This window comes from Mugil cephalus, chromosome 12 (assembly GCF_022458985.1).
Source record: "Mugil cephalus isolate CIBA_MC_2020 chromosome 12, CIBA_Mcephalus_1.1, whole genome shotgun sequence".
Lineage (NCBI taxonomy): Eukaryota > Metazoa > Chordata > Actinopteri > Mugiliformes > Mugilidae > Mugil > Mugil cephalus.
In genome coordinates this window covers 1,187,415-1,194,154 of record NC_061781.1, presented here as the reverse complement: position 1 = coordinate 1,194,154, position 6,740 = coordinate 1,187,415, and positions in this window count along the sequence as shown.

Genomic DNA, 6,740 nt, shown 5'->3' with positions numbered 1-6,740 from the left:
CTTTAGATGACAAATTAACAGACGGACATTAAAGGAAATAACTTCTAATATTTGGTCACAGTTACATCAAGTCACTGACAGTTTTTGGAGCTTAAAGGAAGAATTTTCATCCTCTTTCTCATCTTCTTCCTCTTCTCCTACTTTGTCTTCTTCTTCTTCTTCTTCTTCTTCTTCTTCTTCTTCCCTTTCTTGCCCATCTTCCTCATTTCTTCTTCACCTCCCCCCATTTCTGTATCATCTTCTTCTTCTACTACTCCTCATCCTTCTTATTCTTTTCCCTCCTGCCCCTCCTCTTCATTCTCTTGTTCTATTTCCAGTAGATATGGTGCCCTCTTGATTAATTCAGTTCTACAGTGATTGATTACTTTTATCTGATCACATCATTTGATTTGTTCTCCATGTAAACTGTTAATCTCTGATCGGGATCAGGTTTACGTCTGAACTCTGGATGAAGTCTCCTCTACTCTTTTTTTGTGTGTTCCGTGAAGGAGGGTTTGTATCTCATTGTTCAGAGATCTGTTCCTTGTTGTAGAACAGATGGTTTTGTAAATCTCTTTCCTGGGTCAAAGTGACATCAGCTCATAAATACAGCCTCCTCTTTGTAATGTCTTTATTATTTTTATTATTTCTACTAACTTGTACTCTGGTGCAGCCTTTTTAAGATTAAAAAACATGTTTTTCAAATACATTAAAAAAAAGGAGAACTTGAAAAATACTCTTCAATTTAGCTGAACTGATTGCAGCAGGAAAACTGACATGAGGTAATTTGAACACTAGATGGCGCAACTAACAAACAAATCAACAGCCAGGGGAGGACTCACTGGCCAAAACTTTAGGTACACTAGTGAATGCATTCTTATCTAAATCGACCTCTATGACTGTTCTAATGTTCAGTTGTGTAAGACTAAATTATTTAGACTAAAATGTCAAAATATTAGTAACATGTTTCAATTCAATTCAATTCCATGTTTCAATTCAATTCAGCTGAATCAATATCTCTCTCAATTGTCAACTAATGAATACCAGAACCTTCATGAACGAAAGATTTAGAGCAGGACTGCTATATTAGAGTGTATTCACTAACGAACTGGCCTGTGAGTGCACATTCATACATCCACAATCAGTACATCCACTGATTGATTCAAACTAATTATTTTAGTAAGTTGTAAATAAGATAAGCCATAAGAAAATAAAGTCAGAACTTTAAGACAAAGAAAGAAAAAGGTCTGTTTTTTTTAAGTACTCTTTTACTACTTTTAGTAGGTAAGTACTACCTCCTGTCTCTTCTCTTTATGTCAGCTGATATAAAAAGAGTATGTTTAAATGTATGTTTAAGGACGAAGACACTGATGACATGAGTGTTTAATTTACTGCTGTATAAACCATCCTCTTCCTTCCCATACTCCAGTCCATGTTTAGTGGAGGAGGGCCCCGGGTTTCCTTCCCAGGGCATCCTGACCGGGTGGAGCTCCTGAATGACAGTGGTTTCCTGCTGGAGGCTCAGTCAGCTGTAAACCACTTAGAGTTATTTTTGAAATGTTTGGTCAGCATGTGTCTGGCAGAGTTTTTGGTTCACCGAGTTTAGCGCATCTGTTTCTGGTTCACAAGTTTCTTGCGTTTGTTATCAAACGTCAGGGTGGAGGTTTTAGTTTAAGCGTTTAAGTTTAAGTTATTTCTTGTTTTGATTTAGAAGCGTTGGAGAAATCTGTCATTCCACTGAGTTAGATGCTGTAGAAGAGTTAGTAGAAGAGTTATTAAAACAGAGGACTAAAGGAATGAATATGAGACACGTTTAATGTAAAACAAATAACTTGTTAAGTCTGGATGAAACTATATATATAACTAACTATATATACAGTGCTGTTTAAAACTTTTTGCATCCTTAAGAAGTGTCAATGAAGTCAATGAACATCAATTACAGTGATGTGAAAAAGTGTTGCCCCATTCCTGATCTCTTTTCTTTTCTTTTTTTTCCATGTTTGTCACACTTAAATGTTTCAGATCATCAAACAAATTTAAATATGAGAAAAAAATAACACAAGTAAACACTAAATGCAGTTTTCAAATTAAGGTTTTTATTATTATTAAAGGAAAAACACTAAACCTATATATAGCCTTGGGTGAAAATGTATTTGCCCTTCCTATTATAACATAACTTAACTGTGGTTAAAAAGGTGATTATGTAAAACTGCTGTAAAAACCCTCCAATGTGAATGTGTGTGATGTATGTGAATTAAAACAAATCTGCAAAGATGAATGGACCAAAAACCCTCCACAGCGCTGTAAAGCCATTGCCTGTTGCTAAGGGTGGCCCAACCAGTTGTTAGGTTTAGGGGGCAATCACGTATCCACATACGACCATGTAGGTTTGGACTATGTTTTCCCTTGCAATGCAATACCATCAGGAAGCGTATGATTGGCCCCAAATTTATTCTGTGGCATAATGGGGCACAATGGCCCCAAACATACAGCCAAGGTCACTAAGAACTATCTTCAGCACAAAGAAGAACAAGAAGTCCTGGAAGTGATGGCATGGCCCCCACAGAACTCTGACAAAAGGACCAGCTGACATCATGTCAGTGACTCTCTTATCAACACAGGTGAGTGTACTGTCAAGAACAAGGCTGGTGATCATTTTGTGGTGCTGATTGAGTTAGAATGACGAACTGGAAGCTTTTAAAGGAGGATGGTGCTTGAAATCATTGTTTTTTCTCTGTTAACCATGGTTATCTGCAAGGAAAAATGTGCAGTCACCGTTGCTTTGCATAAAAGGGTCTCACGGGCAAGGGTATTGCTGCTAGTAAGATTGTGTCTAAATCAGATCATCAAGAACTTCAACGAGAGTGGTTCACTTGTTGTGAAGAAGGCTTCAAGGTGCCCAAGAAAATCCAGCAAGTGCAAGGACCGTCTTCTAGAGTTGATTCAAGTTCAGGATTGGGGCATCACCAGTACAGAGCCTGCTCAGGAATGACAGAATGCAGGTGTGAGAGCATCTGCACTCACAGTGAGGTGAAGACTTTTGGAGGATAGCCTGGTGTCAGGAAGGGCAGAAAAGAAGCCACTTCTCTCCAGGAAAAATATCAGGGACAGACTGATATTGTGCAAAAGGTACAGGGACTGGACTGCTGAGGACTGGGGTAAAGTCATTTTCTCTGATGAATCCCCTTTCTGACATCCGGAAAAAAAGCTTGTCCAGGGAAGAAAATGTGAGCATGTACCTCAGTCCTGTCTCATGCCAACTTTAAAGCATCCTGACACATTCATGTGTGGGATTGCTTCTCAGCCAAGGGAGTGGGCTTTTGCCTAAGAACACAGCCGTGAATAAAGAATGGTATCAAAACATCATCCGAGAGTAACTTCTCCCAACCATCCAAGAGCAGTTTGGTGACGAACAATGCTTTTTCCAACATGATGGAGCACCTTCCCATAAGGCAAATATGATAACTCAATGGCTTGGGGAACAAAACATCGAAATTTTGGGTCCATGGCCAGGAAACTCCCCAGTCCTCAATCCCATTGAGAACTTGTGGCCAATCCTCAAGAGGCAGATCGACAAACAAAACCCCACAAATTCTGACAAACTCCAAGCATTGATTATGCAAGAATCCAGTCAGGATGTGGCCCAGAAATTAATTGACAGCATGCCAGGGCAAACTGCAGAGGTCTTGAAAAAAAAGGGGGTCAACATTGCAAATATTGATTACATTACATAAACTTATTGTAATTTTCAACAAAAGCCTTGAAATGCTTGTGTTTATACTTCAGTATACCATAGTAACAACTGACAAAAAAATCTAAAAACACTGAAGCAGCAGACAGCAAACTAATATTGGGGCATTCTCAAAACTTTTGGCCACAGCTGTATATATTTATAGATATAACTGATATGTTTCCATCTCTCTCTTCCTCTCCATTAATAACGTGTCTCTCATCCAGCTGCTTCCTTCCTTTGTCTCCTTCCTTTCATTCATTCAGACCAAACAATGACTTAATCATGTGAACTTATCATTAATTAGTATTAATCAAACCACAATGAGTATCTTTATATTAAGTGATGTCACCATCAGACTGGTTGAAGTTTAGGGTTAATGTTGCATGTTTGCTGTACGTGTGGTAAACATCAGGTGAGGAGTTTCCAGGAGGAACAGAAACATGGAGGTAGAAAAAAAACAGCAGTTGAAACAAGTGTTTGAAAAGATGAACCAAGCTGGAATCCATGTGGACAGCAACTCTGGAGACATGGAGACATCTTGGTTCATCTTCTTCTACTCTTGACATTCAGGACTGAAGGTAAACATGGAGGGGAATGTTCTACTTGTACAATTATGTCTCCTCTTCTTTGCGCCCTGCTCTTCCTCCTCCATCTTCCTCCTTCTTCTCCCTTCTACCAGCGCTTTTCCTCCCTCTTCTTCCAAATTATTTTCTTGTTCTTCCCCTAACTTCTTCATCTTCTTCATTCTTTCCTCCTCATTCTCCTCCTTCTTCTTTCTCTTCCTCCTAGTTTCCTAGAGCCTTTAACCGTGTTCATATATATTTGTATTTTAAACCCTGACTTCTATGTTTATTGTTTTTGTGACAACAACACCTGACTTCTAACCTCAACAGACTCTTAATGAGTTCAGAGCTGGAGGCTGAAGGACTGTAGGCTGCCTCATTACTGATGGAGAGATGGCTGCTTCCTGTTGGTTTCATGAACAGAAATAAACCTGTTGATGATCTGAGAAGAGGGAGCGTTAAGACCAACACCTGATGTCAGAATAAAAAAACATGTGACCTGCAGGGGGCACACAGCAGACCATGTATTTCTGTTCCTCCTCCTTCTTCCCCCTCCTCCTCCTTCTTTTCCTTCTTCTTCTCTTCCTCTTATTTCTCTTCTACTCTTTCTTCTTCTCCTCTTCCTCATTCGGCTTCTTTTTCTCTTCTTCATCTCTGGGTCCAAATTTTTGTGATCATGAATAAATAATAAACAAAACGGAATCTAGATAATTCTATTAAACTTTCCATCCTTCATGCTGAAGTCAGACTGTGACCATTCTGGTAGAACAAAAACCTCTACCAGATGAAGACATTAGCCATTTCTCACCACTAGAGAGTGGATGTTATGGATATGTCCCTTCAAAATAAAAGTATTTAAAGATTTAAGAACTTAACTGAGTGCAGTCTCTAGTAACAGCTTGAGGTCAGGTGTTTATAAAGGGCATACAAGTAGACCCCATCCCAACAGAATTGCTCAAGGAGGTTTTTCCATTAATTAATTCCTCCATATTAAATCAGATAAACTTATCTTTATTAACAGGATATGTGCCCCAGTCTTGCTGTTGCAATTAAACTTTTACTTAAAAAACCCACTCTTGACCCAGATGTTTTAGCCAACTATAGGCCAATTTCCAACCTTCCTTTTATTTCTAAAGTTTCAGAAAGGGTTATTGCCAATCAGTTGTGTGATCATTTAAACAGAAATGGTTTATTAGAAGAGTTTCAGTCAGATTTTAGAGTTCATCATAGTACAGAAACAGCTCTGATCAAAGTTACCAATGTTCTCCTCATGGCTTCAGATGATGGACTTGTCTCTATACTTGCCCTGCAAGATCTCAGAGCTGCATTTGACATTATTGATCACAGTATTCTACTACAGAGACTTGAAAGTGCGATCAAGATTACAGGAATTGCATTAGATTGGTTTGAATCATATCTATCAGACAGATTCCAGTTTGTCCATGTAAACAACAATTCTTCTATGTATACCAAAGTAAGCTATGGAGTTCCTCAGGGTTCTGTGCTAGGACCAATATTATTGACATTATACATGCTTCCCTTAGGCAATATTATTAGAACGCACAGCATAAACTTCCATTGTTGCGCAGATGATACCCAGCTATATTTATCCATGAAACCAGATGAAACTAAACAAATAAACAGATGGTTAAACTCCAAGCATGTCTTAAAGACATGGTTTCTTTGAATGGCATTACCTTGGCCTCCACTCTCACTGTAAAAAAACTTGGTGTTATATTTGACCAGGATATCTCCTTTCATTCTCACATGAAGCAGGTGACCAGGACTGCTTTCTTTCACCTTCGTAATATCATCAAAATTAGGAACATCCTTTCTCTGAGTGATGCTGAAAAACTAGTTCAGGCATTTGTGTCTTCCAGGCTGGATTATTGTAACTCATTACTGTCTGGCTGTCCAAACAGCTCTTCTTTAGCTTCTCTTTATTGGCTCCCTTTAAAATCTAGAATTGAATTTATTTAAAATCCTCCTCCTTACATACAAGGCATTGAAAGGCCTAGCCCCATCATATCATATCTGAAAGACCTCATAGTACCATATTGTCCCAAGAGATCACTACAATCTCAAAGTGCAGGTCTATTTGTGGTTCCTAGAGTTTCTAAAAGTAGAATGGGAGGTAGAGCCTTCAGCTATCAGGCTCCTCTCCTGTGGAACCAGCTCCCAGTTTGAGTTTGGGAGGCAGACACCATCTCTACTTTTAAGGTCAGGCTTAAGACTTTCCTTTTTGACAAAGCTTATAGTTAGGGCTGGACTTAACCATCCCTTAGTTATGCTGCTATAGGCCTTGGCTGCAGGGGAACGATGCACTGAGGACATGTCCTCTACTTTCTCTTCTCTGGCACCAAGCTCCTGTCCTCTGATCTTTTATAATTTATTTTCTATTACTAACCACTGTGTCTCACTCTCTCCCCTCCCCTCCCCCTCCAGTTTCTTGTGAGGGTCTCTGG